The sequence below is a fragment of the Caretta caretta genome, chromosome 10, assembly GCF_965140235.1.
Source record: "Caretta caretta isolate rCarCar2 chromosome 10, rCarCar1.hap1, whole genome shotgun sequence".
NCBI lineage: Eukaryota > Metazoa > Chordata > Testudines > Cheloniidae > Caretta > Caretta caretta.
The window spans coordinates 74,868,374-74,886,623 of record NC_134215.1 but is presented as its reverse complement, the minus strand read 5'-3'; the positions used below and the strand labels follow the sequence as shown (position 1 = coordinate 74,886,623).

The window sequence follows — 18,250 nt, the reverse complement described above, 5'->3', positions numbered from 1 at the left end:
GGCTGAGTTAGGTTCAGTTTTCCTTCTGCCACTCTAACTTTTCCAAAAAACCCACCAAACTCTGGATATCCTTCATATCTATTGTACTGAATACCAAAAAGAAAAACAAGAGAAAAATGGACAGAAAGGGGGAACAGTGAAATTCAAAATTTAGATTTTGTTGTGAAAATATTTGAAAAAATGTTCCATTTTGAACCTTACAAAATGGTGATAACTTCAACATTTTGATTTTTTTCATGAAATTGCGTTTTCCATTTTTCAACCAGCTCTTGTCTTGAGACTGATCATTATGAGAAATCCTGAAACTCCAGCTGTTTGCATCATTAGGGTTATCTCAATTCTGCTTGGCTTGGATTCTTCTTTTACAAGACACTATCCACAGCTACACTGTGTCTCTTCTGAATTGATTGTGGTTTTCTGCTGCATATTTTGAGTCTACACAAGTCAAATGTACATTGGATTCATCAATCATTGGCCTCATGTATCACTAATGCTAACTACTACATAAAGTGACTCATCTCTTAATTATTCCAAATACCAAGTGAGTACTCTTGTGACAGGACAATATGAGTTTGTTTGGCATACTAGTGATTAGTATAAAGTGGACTTGCAAAATGATCATGAAACTGTATCCTGGCACAAACCTTATTTACCCATTTCTACTATGATGGTGATAATGGTAGAAAAATCTAATTGTAGTTCACTTGCTCATTAATAAATTACCCCCAAAGAACTAGTATTTTCTTAAAAGTCATAACTTGAAAAATCTGACAATATTGAAAATACAGTAAAATGTTTATTACAAATATTAAAATAGTTTGACAAACTGATTAATAAACAACCTCATGAAGAGTCTCGAGGCAAATGACCCACACCAAGGGGTTGTGGACAACAATTTTTGGAGGGGGAGGGAGGAGGACTTATCTCTTTGGAAGGAGGGGGGCTTACAACTTCTGATTGTATTTGATTTTTCAATACTGTAATTCAGTATAATAATGATTAAGAATATTACCACTTTGTACTTCAATAGCACCTTCCATTCGTTAATGAATTAATGAATGCTACTTTATGATACCCCTCTGGTATAGATAAATGGAATCATCGCCATTTCATAAATGGGAAAATTGAGGCACAAAAGAGATTAAGTTGCATACTCATGGAAATACAGGAATTCGGACACACCCAGGAATAGAACCCAGTAGAATTGACTCCAGCTGGTGTGAGATTGCCACAAGAACATTCTTTCTTTTACTTTATATGCAGAAGATGCTTGTTGTTTTTAGTGAAATCAAGACAAGGTGGGTATCCAGTTGTGCCCCATTCAAACTTCTGAACACCAGAAACAACAATCTATTTAATTTTTCTTTTACATTAAGGCGACATGTTGCATGCCAATCATGCCTGTATAGAACTTAAATCAACCGTACATAACATAGTTGTTCTTTCCCTTGGATTAAAGATATGAGTTCTGTTAATCCAGTTGGTGATGTGCTAGAGTAATGTAATATCAGCCTTATCAAGTGAAGTGCTAATTAGACAAACAGCTCTATAACCTGGTGTACTTTTCCACAGTTTTACACAGCTAGATGCTGTGGCATTGCCCAGCTAGAGCATTCAAACAGTGAAACAACAGACATTTCTCCCTTTCTTTGTTTTAAGGGCATATCCTGACTTTTTGGAAAAAACAACAGGAAATGTATAGTTATGGGCGAGGAAGGATGGGCTGGCAGCTAAGGCCCTGGGTGGGGAGTCAGGATATCTGAGTCCAATTCCTGGCTGTACCACAGACTTCATGTGTGACCTTGGGCAAGCTATTTAATCACTCTGTGCCTCAGTTCCCCATTTGTGAAATGGGGATAGTGAGACTTCTTTTCTCCTGTTCTTTGTCAGCCTTGTCTATGTACAGTGTCAACCCTCTGTGGAATGAACCTTTTCCTACTGTCCATACGTGAAGCATCTTACACACGATGCTCTGATCTCAGTTGGTCCTCTAAGTGCTATTATAATGCAAATAATTAATAATAATGGACCAGATGAAAAATCTCCGCAACTATCAAAGATACTGAGCAGTCACTGAACCCTTCTCAGATATCCCTGTAGCTAGAGGTTAGTGGGAGGGCATTATTTGGTATTGCCACATATAAATTCAGTCTTTCCTAAAGGCTATATGGATACTTTAAAAACAATAGACAAAGCTTTTCTTGTGAATCTAAAATGTTTTTGAATGTTTCTTTTCATCCACTGCTCCAGATATGACACTGTCCATTTCATGGTCAGGAAAGAATGGAAATGCCTGCCAGAAAAATCACAAATCAAAAGAAAATGGTTTATGAAGCAAAGAGGTGTCTTTTCCAAAGGCTCTCTCTCAAATTATAGGACAATTAGCGTGGGTGGGGCAGATATTATGAACATCTAACTGGTCTTTGCAGATACTTGAATGGCCTGATCCAAACCGCATTGGTATCAATCAATCAAGACTTCCATTGACTTCAGCTGGAATTTGCATCAGGCCCTATGTTTAGATCTAATCCTCGTATTAAACAAGTCTAGTCCACTTGTAACCATTAGGACTATATCTAATCAAGTTTCTAAAACATATTTAGACAGAAATATCATTGGCCTGAATGAATCTCTTTCTGCATCTGTTTCCCCAGAACCTGTCAAAAAAAATAATCAAAGGCTAGTACTTAGATAAACAATATCAAGATGCTTGAGTACTAAGCAGTGATAACATTTTACCTTTGTTTGCTGTGAGGAAGAGGGTTGTACATAAGCCCCACAGAGTTTTAACTTTCACCAAGTTAAATAAAGGTTTAGTAAATGGCATTCGTGCCCTTTTAACCCCCAATATCCAGAGTGCATCCTGTGTGACCATTCATTACTTATGAAATGGCTGTAATTTATACCAAATGGGGTAGGTGAATTCAAACAGAAAGATACCGTCAATGATAAAAAGATAACACTTCTCTGTAACAGATGCTTCATTTTATGATGGAAATGGGGAAGCTGAATGCTGCAGGTGCCGGGCTGACATTAGGTCTGTGGAGAATCATTAGAGCCTCCTTAGAGAACTAGGTTTACTCTGTGTTTAATCAGCCACAGTCAGAAGAAATGGCTTCATTTCAGCTTGATGAGAGCCAGATTACAAAAGGAAGATAGATGGCCAATAAGGTTCATCACTATAAGCATATTGTCTTAATTTGAAGAAACAAGCTGGCATCCTGTGCTGAGGAAAAAGTAAAGTGCAATATGGCAAGTATCAAAACCCAGTTATTTCAAGTCTGTGTGCTCCCCATAATGAGAATTTCTTGGTTGTTCTTCTTTTAACCAATATATTTTTTTAAAAACAAACAAACAAACAAATAAAAATGCAACACACCACAAACTGCCAAAGTTACTCATGAGATTCCAGTGCTTTAGGTTCCAAAAGGCTGAAGCTTCTTGAAATATTTTGCTCATCTTAACAATTCTCCAGACGTATATATTTGAGTTGACTGTTGGTCAAAATGGTCTCTGCCCATAGTATGAATATATACCTTCTAAAAGGGTCGAGGTGAAACCATCTATCAAAACCTCCCAAGACACTCATGGTTCAATTGGAACAGTGAAACGGTCAGCCAATATGGGGATGCTTGTGCCAGCAGGAAAAGGTTCTTTCAAAGGAGGTGGACCTAGACCAGTGAACTCATTCCCACAAGAGACAGTTTGTTTACTTGCAGTGTTCACAGGTTCGGCCGATCGCAGCTCCCACTGGCCGCGGTTCGCTGTCCCAGGCCAATGGGGGCTGCGGGAAGCAGCATGGGCAGAGGCATGTGCTGGCCACCACTTCCCACAGCCCCCATTGGCCTGGAATGGAGAACCACGGCCAATGGGAGCTGCAATAGGCCGAATGTGTGGATGCTGCTGGTAAACAAACCATCCTGGCCCACCAGCGGCTTTTCCTGAGGGGCCATGGGCCAAAGGTTGCCGATCCCTGATCCAGATCTTGATTTGCAGAGGCGCTGAGCACTCACAATTTCATTTGAAGTAAATTGGGAAATGTGGGTGCTTAGCATTTCTTAAAATCAGGACAGCAGTAAATGCTCCAAAGAGATTACAGTCTAAGGACCGGATCCAATGGCGTTGTTTCCTCTGACTTAATGCACTTTGGATCAGGCTCTGAAAGATGAAAGGGTGAAACAAATGGAGTAGGGCTACAGGGGGATGGGTAACATTAATAATCAGCTGTTTCAGCATAGTCTGTGTGCACAATTTGTAGGTATAATAAGCAGGAATCACAATATGCCACCTGCTTAGCTGTTATCAGATGGCAGATTTCCATATGCATCATGGCAGAGGGGAGTTTTAAGGAGGGACTGGAGGGAGGCTACTGTGGTTGCTTTATGGAGCTCGAGGAGGTGTTTTCAGGCAGCATGAGAGCATGAAGGTGCTTAAGGGAGAAGTGGATAATCAAGGTTGGCAGAGCAATGGAGGGGGTTGACATCACACTGACATAACGGGATGGACAGAACGGGGCTAAATTGTGAATTGGCTTTGAAGGGAATGACAAGAAGTTTGTGTCTGATGCAAAGGAGAAGCCAATGGAGAGACTTAAAGAGGAGGGTGATGGGTGATGGATCACCAGGATGTTCTTAGAAGCTGCATTTTGAATGGAGTTGAGGGGGATGAGGTTGTTGTACTCAGGACATGAGATGATCATCTAGAACGTCTTAATAGATAAAATAGAAAAACAAAGGATAGGAGTATCCTCCAATTGTCACTAGTATATTATAGATCGTCCCATGCAAATAGTATACTATCTGCCATTTTCCTGGTGTCCAGGAGGGCTCTTCTGCTAACTTCCTTGTTTCATCTCTTTGAGCTTCTATTCATTCAAGAACTCTTAACCCGATTTTACACTAGTGCAAATATGAAAGTGAAGGAATTACTCATGATTTACACCCTGGTAAGGGAAGAGAATCAGGCCTTTTGAGTCCCTTGAAGCATCAGGAATAGGCTCACTTTCACCTCACCACTCTTGTTTTCCTAACATACCGAAAAATGGGTCTCAAGCTTAAGGAAGAACAATAACATTCATTTGATCCTCACATGCTTTCCAAATGCCTCCTCATGAAAGCAGCCCATGAATAGTTACACACAAGCAAGTCCTTTTAAACAGTTCTGTACTTGTCACCTCTGTGGGTTTTGCAATATATGTTGCATCTCCATAGAGAGAAACCTTTAATTGTCCAACCTGATAACTATTTTATAGCTGGTACTGACACAAAAGTGGAGTGAACTGATCCCTGAACTGCTCATAAAAGTGCATTTGCACAGGCTTCTCTATGGAGTGAGCTGGAGATGCCAAGATAGTCTGTGAATACATTGTCAAACCTTACCTTTTCTTAGGCACGTTAACTACATATTTCAGAAAACGATAGGCTGAAACATTCACAAAGTGGAGACTTAAGAAGCTTAACAATTGGTAGAAATATTATCATCCACCATCGTGGTAACATTATCCAGTCATTCCCACCCACAGACATATGCACGCATGCTGGATTTAGGCTTAGAAAACTGAAAACAACACTGTAAGTGTGTGGTCCTCAGTGTTTGAGGATGAAGTGAGCAGAAATGTTTCAAGCATGCTCGCTGAAAGAGGTGTGGGGGAAGGGAGAGGAGCAGATTTCCCTGCCTCGGTGACGATCACTTCTCTTTCTACATACTGCTAAACTATACTTGCCAGGTATGGCTTTTATCCTTCCTTCTGAAGAGCAAACCTTTTGCCTTTGGAATGCACCAAATAGTATGCAGTTTAAAAAATATCACTTGGTGAAATATTCTCAGACTTCCTATAGGCCCTTCACCCCCTGCCTTGCCACTTAGCAATTACTTAATGTAAACACTGTTATAATTAATGGTGAAAAACCTGATCCTCAGAGGCATCTGAGCTCTGCACCCAAGCTAGGGGAGGGGAGGGGCATCGATAGCTTTCTGCATTTTGCCCCACCCCCCAATATCAGTTGGATCCTTGGCATAAATTAGAGCAAGTTCAGAGCTGGTTTAATTTGCACCAATTGAAAAGACTTGCTAGAGGTCATTCTGTTGGCACAGGATTGCTGAACACTCTGGCCATGCCTCCTTCTGTCCCTAGGATACCCATTGCATTCGGCAATGCCCGGAGAAGATGGGCAGATGGGGTGGCATACAGCCAATTATTCCAAGTTTATGACACCTGGGATTCCCCAGGAAAAGAGGCTGCCCTGTTAGGACACCTCATAGTTCCCTTTTCATTGCAGCAAAGGGGACAGAGTGTGTGTCAAACCTGAACTTTCTGACTTAAGTTCTTGTTTTAAAAATGACAGGTTTCAGAGTAACAGCCGTGTTAGTCTGTATTCGCAAAAACAAAAGGAGTACTTGTGGCACCTTAGAGACTAACCAATTTATTTGAGTATAAGCTTTCGTGAGCTACAGCTCACTTCATGCATCCGATGAAGTGAGCTGTAGCTCACGAAAGCTTATGCTCAAATAAATCGGTTAGTCTCTAAGGTGCCACAAGTACTCCTTTTGTTTTAAAAATGAAGCTCAACTTTGCTTTTCTGCAAATCACTCCTATGTGAATCAAAGAGGGGAAGACAACAATGTAAGTGGACACACACCAGCTTATTAATAAGCTTTGGGCAAATGCCAATGTTAGCACTGGAAATGCAACATCATTGGTTTTGGGTAGAATTTCTGCCACCAAAGGCCTGTAAAATCTTGCTCTTGTGCACAGACCTTCCTCAGTTGAAGTCGATGGGCAAATAAGGGTTATTCACAATGAGTAAGGGTTTTTTTCAAAGCTGGGACTTTATTCCGTGACACAATTAAAGAGATACCACTTCTCACCTATGATGGGCATGCGGCATCACATTCGATTCTGGCAAGAAGGTGGAATTTTCTTCCAAGCACATCTGCTGTCTGTGGACGACATTCAGTGGAATAGATTTTTTTTCCCGCCTCAGCGTACGCATGTGCCAAAGCCTTCTTGCGAAAAGTACTTAATGTTCTACAGCACGTCAGTCACACGGTGCCTGCCAGTGCAAAATGAACATACTTCCTGGGAGAGATGCCATTTGCACTGGCAGCAGAGCCTAGTGAAACAATCATGTCGAGGCACTTTACACATGACAGTGAAAGTGCACACATGTGAAGAGCTCCGAAGTACAGTGCTGCAGATCTTGGCGCACTATTTTACAAGTACACATGGAGCAAGAGAATCCTGTGCCAGTGACAGCTGCAAGTAGGTGGAATTAGTACCCACATAAACAATATACTTGTCAGCAACCTAGGGAAGAAGGTGCACCAGCGTTCACTCCAGATAATATCACTGCTGGGGTCTCTGGATATACACCATAGTGTATTGTGGCCGTGAAGGAGGCTACTCGGCCAATATGGTTCTATCCACCTATCTGATCATCAATGTATATCTCACTTAATCAGTTCCCTAATTGCAGGGGACAAAGGAGTTGGTGGAACTCCCTCCCTCCTATTCTCTGCCTGTGGCACACAATGCTTTAGTCTTCTGAGGGTTGTAATACTTTGGTCTAATTTGGGTTGTTGGGTTTAATGTGCAGATGACTGAGTGGTGTTGGTTGGTGACCTGTGCTGTATCAGATTAGATGATCTCTGGTGGTCTCTTCTGGCCATGAACTCTGACTCAGTTGGGTGGTACATATGCAGAATTCAACAAAAACACAACATTTTCCATTGTGGATCAGACCACTGGTTCACTAAGCCATCAACAGTGGGTAATACCTCAAGTTTCAGAGGAAGCAACAACTAAATATATAGACACCCTAGAATGTACCTAAGACACTGGTAGAATGCTTTACAGGAAGGAGTCTTCCTGACCGCTGCAGAACATTGTTTGTCATGAAGCATAACGTTTGATTTCCCTTATACTGGTCTGTATGGCTACCCAAAAAAGCTCAGATTCACCCCTCAACTGGCATTAATGGGTTTGCCAAGAATCATTTCAAACCATAGCTAGTCAGAAAAATTAAAATTATCTAATTAAATTCCTGCTACAGTATTTGAAGAATGCTTTTTTTTTTTTTTAACTTTGAGGATATAGAATAACCTATGTAACAGTGAGGGTATTGCAAGGAAGAGGGAAATCTGTACCAGTTGTGAATGGTTCCTGGAGCTAGTTACTCACTCAAATAAGAAATTGTAAAAGAGAAAATTAATATATTTATCTTCCAGAAAGCTGCCACTTTCTATGTCTGTATTCACAACTTCATTGCTGGGTAGCTATTCTCTGTTTGCTGTTGTAGTTATGTCACCTCATTTCTTTGCTAGCGAGAGAGGACGAAAAAAGATAGTAATTTATGACTCTTATTAATACGGTAGGCTGGATGTGTTGACAACATGTCAATAATTATTTCTGGAAAGACCCTAGCAGTAGACTCGAGGACTCTGTAAGATGACTCATTTTACCAGAAGACAGATATGTGTGACCTGAGCTTTATGACAGATGTCAAATATATCGAAGTGTGGTATGAGGAAGATCATCTTATTGGCAAAGTAATGAGAGGCCACTGGGAAGATTAATGCGAAGTCTGGCTTCTGTTGTGTGTTATGTCCCCCTTCCCCATTTTTTCTGTAGGTGAGACAGAGGAAAGAGAGGGATTGCCCATGGTCTCGGGTAGACCTGATGTGAGAGAAATTTGGATAAGCAATAATCCCGGTTAGTGTGACACCTTCCTTTCTACTGGGAGAGTTTAAAAAACAAACAAATAAACAAACAAAAATACCTCAGCAGAAATAATCATGGCTTTTGATAAATCTGTGACTCTGCTCTATGTGAGTCCAACTCACCAAACAGTGTGGCTCTTATCTTCCAAGTGGTTAGTGACTTTGAGTGCCCAAGTTGTGACACCGTAAAGGGGTCTTATTTTCAGAAAGTGCTAAGTACCCACCTCCTGAAAATAGGGCCCTTTTGTCTCAAATTGATCATGGTCACCCCAAAATGGAAGCACCCAAATTCACCCGTCTGTTTGGAAAATGTAGACCCAGAACATTTTTGTTTTCTGATGATAGCACAATGACACGTTCTTTTCAAAGCTGCGACATTAGTCCCTGGGAACAGCTGAGGCACCTTATTTGGTTGGAATTCCTTGTTTATTACTGATCTGCACAGGAGCTGCTAGCATTGCTGCTAATTCTCCCTTGAGAAGGCAAGAGAGAAACAGAGTTCCTTTCAATCTAACTTCTAGAATTCAATAAGGCACTCGGATATCACAGTGATGGTCATGGCACTGCAGCCTGGAATAGAATAGAACAGAATAGCTCTGGCAGCTTGCCATGCAGTCTAACAGTTTGCGCACTAAACTCCATTCCCAGCAGTGTTAGGGTTCTCAGATTACCACAATATGGTGGCCTTCAAGGGTCATGCCATTCCATCTTTCTGTTGGCAAGCACACCTCCCACATCTCTTTTCTCTTTCATGCCTGCTTATCCCCAGAGGAGCGGAGCTCACAGAGATGTCACCGTAAAATAAGGACACTGGATTTGCCCTTCTATGATGGACGGAAGGCTACAGAATGCCACATCGATTGCAGAAACGCTAGGGCAGCACAACCCATTCAGTATGACAGGCACAGGTGTGTCCTTTCTAATGGACAGTGTTTAATACAAAACATTGTGTTTGAAATATGAACCAGCCCTTGTGTTTATAAAAGGTGGTCATTTGTGTAGATTCCCAAAGGATGAATTACCCCACCATTCCATGCTCCTGCAAGAAGAAACTGTTAGGAACTACTTCTTAGGTTTCCCACTGGCTGTTCTGAATGGCTGGGTGCAAATCCTGCCCCTTCATCTTGATAAAGTCTAAAATGCACATTAGGATACTTAGAACTGGAGCTGGGTTAAATGTTTTGGCCTCTTCCCCATGTTTTTCCCCATTGAAAATGCAGATTTGGTGACACTGGAATATTTTGTGAATTCATGTTGGATTTTTTCCAAATCGTTTTGGTTGGTGGGGGGGAATGAGAAAAAAGGTCAAAATGTTTTGTTTTGACATTTTCGTCTGAAGATAAACTCCTTTGGCTTTTTGACATGCTGGACTTTTTGGAAAAGTTCATTTTCGGTTTGACCTGAACCAGTTCTTCCCCTCTCCCCCCACAATTGTCAGGGAACTAAAAAGGCTATTATTCACACAGCTCTATTGAGGACCACTATGTGGCTGGAGCATCTGACGATAGATGACTTCACTGGTTGTGCCACTCCACAGGGTGGGAGGGGCAGCTGAATCTGCCCACAGGCAGCACTACTGATGGTACAGCAACTTTGGAGGAAGAGTCTGTGGTCCAGCAAGCTATTGTTGACCTCCTGTGTGCACAGACAGGGCTGTTTTCCTATGAAACAGAGGTGTTTGCACATAATATCAAAGTCAAAGTGGCAAAATTATATACTTCAATTAACTGAGCTGGTTTTTCAGCCCTCATTTTTTATCTGTGCCATTTTGTTTTTTGTTTGAATTGCGCAATGAGGTCCTGCTCCATGACTAGGGCTCCTAGTTGCTACAGTTAGACAAATAAATAAATAAAAATAAAATATGTCTTGGTTCTCTTTTCACTGGAGACATTTTTGTCATTTAAGTGAGGTTTTCAAGCTGGAAAATATGAATATAAGGCACTTGATGAAATGGAGGGTACTTCTTGACTAAACCAAACCCAACCAAAAGTTCTTCCAACAGAGCAGGATATGTAATACATACATCAAAATCAAGAAGATCATGTTCATGGTTTCACCAGGAATAGGACAAGTTTCTTTCATTCACCTCCAGTAGTGGCACGAATTTAACTATATTGCGTTAGCAGACGCTGCTATATTAATTAAAAATGTAGTTCTAATTATTTACCCTAGTTGGTTCATACAAATCTCAGAAGTGTAATCAGTGGGCTTCCTTAAGGATTTTCTCAGTATTCAGAAATAGAAAGGGTTTTTCTTTTCACTTTACTCGGGAGTCTATTTAGACTCTGCTCTTTTTACTTCCAGGTCACCAGTCCTCATCTGGGCCAGTTGTGTCAATAATGCTTAGCAATCATATAGTACTTTTACATGTGCAAAACATTGTATGGATCCACTAAATTAATCTCACAAAACCCTTTAGAAGTAAAAGGGAAAGTATTATTATCCCTATTTTACAGATGTGGAAACTGAGGCAGAGAGCTAAAGTGACTCATTCTTTGAGGAAATGGCAGAGACTGGAATAGAAATCCGGATAATCAGACTCTTAGCCCTGCACTTGTTCTTCCATGAGTAGTTATGTCTGATGGATGATTCTTCAGTGGTTTGATGTGCTGAGATTAGTTCTTGCATCTGAACATAGTAACAAAAAATTTACAAAGAAAATATCATTTTTTTTATGATGAAAATTTTCTTTCTTTTTTCTCTTGAAAAAATGAGTTAGGACACTCAGGGGTCAGATCATTGTAATTTAATAGGACAAGAGAAGATGAGTATGAGACTCTTAGCAAACCTTTACATATCCTTGGCATATCTTTAGTCAAGTGTTTACTTTCAGCACAAGTTGTGTTTAGCATGGCAGATGGATGGCCTTGTTGCAAACAGCAGAAAGAAGCTCAAAGCAAAGAGAAGTGGAGGGAAGAAGTGGTGAGGTTAGAGACAAAGAGGCCTGGCACTAATATTCTGCAGCTCATGCTTTGTTGGGTGCATGAAGGAGGTAGGCAATATTCAAACTCTATCTCCAGCACATGGTGAATGGTAAAGAGTGGATGAGGAATTCTTGGTTTTTCTTCCTTTGTCAAGTTCTCTTTTCTTCCGTTTCCAATCCCCTCTCATCTCCACACTTCACTTTTTCTCAGTCAGACGAAGGAGTCATCTTGAATAGAAAACGCTGCATCATCTAAGCTGTTACAACATAATAGAGAATGATGTAACTCTACACAGCCTGTCATGTACCCTGGAAGTGTAATTAATAGGTGTGCTCTCCCCACTACCCAAGGCTTGACTGATACAATTTGGGATATCAAATACCAGCCTGAATTGTTTGTTGTGGGTACAAGTAACACAGGTAAGAACACCTGTGAACCAAATACTCTTTATGAATTCTGGCTCCCATTCATTATACACTTTCTGCAAACAGTTAGTAAAAAGAACCAAACATAAATGATCATATAGCTTGAAGAATCAGACTTCTGCAATGATATGAGGCAAGACTATATAAAAACATGCTTTAAACAACAAAGTCATCAGTGTTCCAGGTCCTGCAGCATGGATTTCATTGAAAATCAAGTGCCCTTTAAGCATATTTTCATGAAAATATATCCAGTATCCCTTTCATTATATTTCCCTCCTCCCCCCTTTTCCCCCATTCTATTTCTGGTTTGACCACATGTGAACCAAGATTAAATGATTTAGACACCTTTTTTTCCCCCAGCAGCTAGTTGCATTTGCAGTCTTCTAGAAAAGTGGTTAAAATGAATTTTAATATGTTGATGGCACTTATTGAAGAGCTTAATATTCATAATAAATACCCCTTGAAAGTAATCACTAGCACATCCTTTTGACAGAGGGGTCAAGGCTGCTAATGACAATAACTACTGCAAAATGCAATTCAGTCAATTACGTTAATTAAATTTCAAACTCTGTAATGTCTTCCCATTTATATAGTAAACTAATAGGGGGGAAGAATACCATCTTTATCTACCTCCATTTATATGTCCCAAAATGTTTCCTTATGTTTTGTTTTAACATTTGCAGCTCTCACCAGCTTCTCAGAACATTTAAGATAATTATGGGTTTGGCAAGTAAAGCTTATTCTTCAGCAAGAAAGGTTGAGATTTTCTTCTGAATGTTCTTTTATAGAATAAAAGCTTTTGCTTCACAGATACTAATCTGGTATTTACAGACTAGCTTATTTTGGATAGTGCTAGCATTCCAGCGTAAATGGTAGAAGTGTCTACATTTCAGCGAATCCTTTTTTAATTATATTGTTTGAAATTGGAGTGAAAAGGAACACAGCTGTCTGGAGATTTTAGTAGTATACAGGTAAGAGTATACATAATGAACTCATGAGAAATAACAGCAGCAGAGTTTTAATATATTTTGTGTCGAAGGTACTTTACACTATGGGCCGGATCCTCAGGTGGTGTAAATTGCCATAGCTTGATTCTATATAGGTTCTTACACCACACTCATCACAGCAGTATCTGAATTCCTATTGACTCTAATTCATATACACCAGCAGCAGATTTGACCCATGTTTGTAATGGTGTAATAATGTGTAAAATTTAAGTCCTACATTATCTGGAACATACATGAATTAAATTACAACCACCAGTGACAATCCTACTCTGAATTCAGTAAAATCAATAACATTGTTCACGTGCACACAGTAAGTACTCATGTGAACATTTGTAATGAGACAAGTGGGATTGTTTTTGAAGCAGCTACATGAATTTAGTGACTATTTTAGAGTTGTCTATCTTTTGGGGAGCCCCTTATTTTGCCAGTAGTATAATCTTTGTGATCAGCAGCAAATAAGGTTTGAAAAAGATCCCCCTAAGCAAATGCATTAGGTTCTGAAATACAGACTGGGGTATTTTCTTTGCATCTCTGTGTTTTCGTTGAACTCTTGTAAACCGCAACAGTATCTTCAGTGGGCTTCCAAGTTCTCTGACAATGCTATAAATTTCATTAGGAAGATGAAGTCCTACAGTGCAATTAACTCCAAAAGTGGTACAAAGCAATAGCTTGGAGATACTGGCCTACAGTACTTAGCACTTAACTCTGAAATTCAGATAAGCCCTATCAACTCAGGGTTGTGTTTAATGTTCACTCCTGCTTATATACCGCAGACACAACCTAGCGGTCACAGTGTTAACACTCCCTAATATCTATTACAATTAGTTTTTGATTAAGAGGCCTAGCATGGCTTTTGAAGCCTTTTATGTTGTGTCAAATGGCTAGTGATGGAGTGAGATGCACAGACACCTCCCAGTAACAAAGCATCTTGTAAAAGGTTTCGAGTGAACTATTTTATCATCCTAATGGAAACCAGATGACTCTAACTCCCCCTTTAATTTCAACTATTTACTGAAGAGTCCTTGTTTTGAATTACTTAAAGATTTATTCTAAACCACTATCTCATGCATTAAGAATCACGACTAGCAAAGCCATTTCAAGCGGAGCAAAGCTTTTAAAGACAACTGTGACCGTGTCATTGCATTTTATTCTTAAGCATATACACTTTGTAATGCTTTTGAATTTTTATATCTCTGCTTAAATTTTCTTTCTGATTATCACAAACACAGCTTTTATTCAAACATTTTGACACTGTAGTGGAGCTTCTAGTTGTGATGGCGATAGCCAGGGGCTTTATTCCACATTAGGATTACTGATGACCACAATTTGGCCCTGATCCTCCATGTTGGGCCTGATTCTTACCAGAGTAACCTTGTTGACTTCAGGAGAATTACCTGAGACAGGGCTGCAGGATGACGCGTGTAGAAGAAAAGCTTGTCCTCAGTATGCAGTTCAATTATTTCAACTGAGCAGTGAGATCTTAGGAGGAAAACCTGAGCCACGCTGTGTTGGTTACTCCATCGTAATGGCTGGAATTAGCTCCCAGGGTTCTAGCATTCCCCATCTGTCGATGGAAGGACTTCAGGGTGGATCACCTATCGCTGCCCCTACTCCCCTCTGGCATATCCTTTCCCTTGGCCCAAGTCATTCTGCACCTTGCTGCCCCAGGAGTCATCAGAGAAGTGGGCTCACTACTGCAGCCTCAACTCCTGCTGCCTCCCGGCTTGTGCAACAGAACTCCTCCATTTCCATGCAGCCTCCCCAACACAAAGAGCAAGGCTCCCCCCCCCCCGCATGAGCTAGGATATGAACTGTTTATCATGATGTCATGTAACACTGTTGTTTACATCTGTGTCAGTATTTTACTATGCATACTCTCCCATTCTCTGTGGAATGTCCTTCTAAGATATGTCCAGGCAATGCACTAGAATATTTTGTACTAAGTAACCCTATTTGTGTCAAACAGTAAAATATTTCTATATATTTAAATAGTATTAGGGTGTTGAATGGTATTAATGAATAACATGGATAGTTGAATGAATATGGAAAATTGTAGCTAAATTAATATTGAAAGAAACTCTTGCGTCAGGAAAGAAAGAGGTAAAGAAAAAAAGCTTTAAGCATGTAGGAATAGGTCATGTATTAAAGTATAACCATTAAAAATGTTTTGAGAAACCAATGATTACTCTGAATAAACAGAAGGCATTGTGCTTTATTTATTAAAAAAACACCAAGCAAATATTGACTTCTCTTGAGGCGGTTATCAAGATTTATTGACCCTTTGGGACAATGAATCTTCAGAGTTACAGAAACAAGTAGTCAATATGTATTGTTATGAAACAGTCATTGCAAATGTTTTTACTGTAAATATCTCCATTCGGTTGATGGATTTCAAAAGTCTGACTAGTTTCCCTTTGAAACCAACATTCCATAATATGTGGAGATGTACTTTAGCGGTACAGGAAAAACAAAGAAACATCTGTTCACTTCCTGCAAGGGGACAAATAACTGCTGCCAATTAGGATGCCATTATTTATATATGTGATCTTATTGGCTCATCAAAATTAAATAATATTTGTCATCACCAAACTCAGCAGCATATATGGAATGCACTAATTTCTATAGATGATCTGATTGCATGATACTGTTCCATACTTCACTGTTATTGACTCCTGAAGTTGGACTTCAGAAAGTTACTGACTCTTTACCTTGATGTTATCAGCCAATTGCGAGGAATTTATTTATTTATTTATTTAAAATGTATGGGACAATACTACTTAGAGCTACAGATGGGCCCAGAGCTGGTTCTAGGTAGGGATGGGTGAGCAGAAGTAGCAGCCGGGGGGTGCTGCCCTGTTGTGCTGCTCAGCTTTTTCTTTCTCGACTATTTGGGACAGGGGGCAAGGGGGGCATGTTGAAAACATTTTCTGCCCTGGCCTGCAAAATGGCTGGAGACATTCCTGGATTGGCCTTAACTGCACAATTCAGATTTGGATCCAGGTCTTAACAAATTCCAAATTTCAGAGGTGCATGAATTTGATCCTGGCTCATCTTTGTTTAGAAGTGACTTAATAATAATAAATAATAATGAGATACATTACACATTATACCCTGAGATCTAAAAACACATCACAAACATTAATTCATTAAGCTTCACAACACCTCTTCAGTGCAGGCAACTATTATCTACATTTTACAAATGGGAAAATTGAGACACTGAAACATTAAATGACTTCCTGACGGTCACACGTGGAATCAATGGCAAAGCTGGAATGAGGGCTCAGGTGCGCCGATTCTCAGTCCCTTGCTCCAACGACTAGGCAAAATTGCATCTTACACATCTTTGAAATTAGCACTCTCAAAGTCAATTAAGTACAGAAACATACTAGAGGTCAGATGCTGGCTGTCCCTGAATGTGTGCATAAAGGAGCTGGAGGACACAGATACACTGTACAGCTGAATAGAGGGCAATCGGTTTTCCCGTGCTTGTCCTCCTTGGACTTGATCCAAAGCCCATTGAAAGCAGTGGAAAGATTCCCACTGACTTATGCAGTCTTTGGCTCAGGTCCCATGACTGCCAGGTTCTGGGGAGCCATATTGTTGGCCAATCCCCAAAAGGGGCACAGTAAGAGTGTGTCAAGGATCCTGACTCTCTGTGCACTGGCTGGCAGCCAGAAGCTGGCACTAAGGGGAAAATAGACTCACCTTGTTTGTGTGCCCTCTCCACAGATTTGCCCATAGGCAGCGTGGTCTGGTTTAAAAGCTAAGAACTGGCCCTAAGTAAACTATACAGATTGCATTGTTAACATCCTGGCTAGGAAGATTTAGTTGGGGTTGGTCCTGCTTTGAGCAGGGGATTGGACTAGATGACCTCCTGAGGTCTCTTCCAATCCTAATATTCTATGATTCTAACATTTTTTTCCATGGCATCTTGGGCCTGGAATTGGCATCCTTTTTTATATATTTTAAATTGAAATAAATATCTGATCACACCCATTTAGAACACACTGTGATTTTTTACATACTATGCAAATGGGCTCTGATAAGGTCTCCTGGGATTATAATATGGGGAAAGACACTTTATCCAACACTTTCCTATATCAACACAACAATATTTGTCAGCCATTACTTTCTCCCTAACCATTACTGGCATATAACAGCACTCCTGGTTCACCAACCCAACCATCAGAAAGCTTTTCTGTTTGGCGATGTAACATGCCATCTACTTTAACTCGATGCTTTGACCCCTTTTATTGTTCTCTCTCTTTCCTTCCACTCTGTTCTTCGATTGTGAATTCACCTTTTAGCTGATGGTAGATGCTGTTATAACGTAACCCAACTTAAATAATGTAATTTTCAAGATGAGTATGTCATATTGGGTACAATGCACATGAGATTCAAATACACATTTTTTATTGTGACTGTATCACACTTGAAAGTAACGTCATTTATCTTTACAAATATTTGTGCACACATACATATAGAATCTAATATATAAGTATTATAATGCTTACCATTCAGTCCCTTGTGAGTATTCATTCCTCAAGTTTTGCATCATTTTTATTACCAGGAAGAAAACCCAATAGGGCTGGACAGAAAAGATACAGTTGAGCTGAAGAGCTAACCATAAATGAACAAAAATCTCACTCCTCAAGGCATATTTGAGAGAGAAATGCTGAGAATGCAGGTGTGGTTTGTTTTTTTTTTAAATCTTGGTAAAACTTTTACCATTGGCAATTTAAATACATTTTGCTGAGAATCAATACACAGCTCCCATGATCATCAATAGGATACTAAACTCCAACATTTATATATTTTAATATTTTTTTTCAGTAATGATCTAAAGGAGGGGCTATATTTAAAGGAACAGATAAGTTTGGGGATGAAATCAATCCTTTATTTCTGAGATGTCGTCAACAGAGAGCATTGTGAGCTCAGGGTTAGAATCAATTGCAGAATAAATAGCTCTGCAACACTTTTTATCAATGATTCAAATAACTTTACTGTGGCTGCCTGAATTAAAAAATAATTTGTTGGGAAGGCAAAGGAGAGAGCAAGTGAGAAATTAATGTCTTAAAATTAGGTTTCCTCTAGATTTAATTCCAGATGCCTTTATATATTGGTTCTTGCCCTTCCCAAAGTTACTTCTCTCCAATATTTTCATGAGCTTGTTGTA

At 39.8% G+C, this 18,250-nt stretch overlaps 2 long non-coding RNA genes across 2 annotated transcripts in view; one reads left to right on the top strand and one right to left on the bottom strand.

Annotated features, from left to right (window-relative positions):
- Window positions 1–18,250, top strand: part of LOC125643369 (uncharacterized) — a 134,315-nt gene that overhangs the window by 75,440 nt on the left and 40,625 nt on the right. The window lies entirely within an intron of this gene.
- On the bottom strand, window positions 11,450–17,732 carry LOC125643370 (uncharacterized). The gene is made up of 2 exons (XR_007358705.2): window positions 17,589–17,732; window positions 11,450–11,898 (listed from the first exon to the last, which is right to left on the bottom strand). It is a non-coding gene; the product is annotated as an uncharacterized LOC125643370 (long non-coding RNA).